Raw genomic sequence first — 1053 nt, 5'->3', positions numbered from 1 at the left:
GGGCCCTGGGGGGGAGACACGGGGTTTCCCTGCCCCTGGACAGCCTCGTTCCCATTGGTTGGTTTGTGTTCCCTGATAACGCCAAGGACCCTCGGGGCCCGTGACTGCAGAGTTCCTGAGCAAAGCCCCGACCATGCGGCTGGAGAAATAAACATCTCTGAAACATCTACCACGAATCTGTCCATATACTTCCTTTCCACGGGACTCCTGGTTTGAAATATACTTGTTGCAGTAATCCCCGCTGCAACACCCCCCCATTCCTCCTCCTTCCCTTAGCTTTTATATCTGAGCTGGTGTCATATGGTATGGAATACCCCTTCAGTTAATTTGGGTCAGCTGGCCTGGTTGTGTCCCCTTCCAGTCCTTTGATGGGGGGGAATGTTAGAGAGACAGTACTGATGCTGTGCTAGTGCTGCTCAGCAGTAGCAAAACACTGGTGTGTTATCATCACCTTTCTGGCTACTAATGCAAAGCACAGCACTGGGAGGGCTGCTATTGGAAAATGAACTTCAGCTCAGCCAGACCCAGTACACCTGTCTCCCTGCACCACTGGAAGGGAGGATGTAGAGCTGAGAAGGAGGGAGGGGTGGGGGGAAGGGGTTTTTAAGATTTCATTTACTTCTTATTATTGTGCTCTGATTTTTTTGGTAATAAATTTCATTAATATCCCCAAGCTGTCTGGTTTGCCTGTGATGGTGAGTGATCTCTCCCTGTCTTTATCTCAACTCATGAACCTTTTGCTATATTTTTTCTCCCCTGTCCAGCTGCAGAGGGGAGTGATAGAGGGGCTTTGGTGGTGGTGTGATTTAGGAATGTGTCCTGGTTTGAAAGACAGGTGTCTGCCAAGGAAGGCAGGAACCTTCCTGGAATAGAAAAGGTTAACCCCCCCCCTCCAAATTATTATAACTTTGAAATTACGGGGCTTTCAGGCAAAGATGTGGGAAAAGGAATAACAGTTCTTTACTGGAATATATATATAAAAAACAGGCAAACAACAACAACAGCAAAAACACATAAAGAAAAAAAATCAATAACACACTTTTCCTGCCACTC

The sequence above is a fragment of the Corvus brachyrhynchos genome, unplaced genomic scaffold (genome assembly GCF_000691975.1).
Source record: "Corvus brachyrhynchos isolate BGI_N302 unplaced genomic scaffold, ASM69197v1 scaffold76, whole genome shotgun sequence".
Lineage (NCBI taxonomy): Eukaryota > Metazoa > Chordata > Aves > Passeriformes > Corvidae > Corvus > Corvus brachyrhynchos.
Note: the sequence above shows the minus strand (reverse complement) of the source record.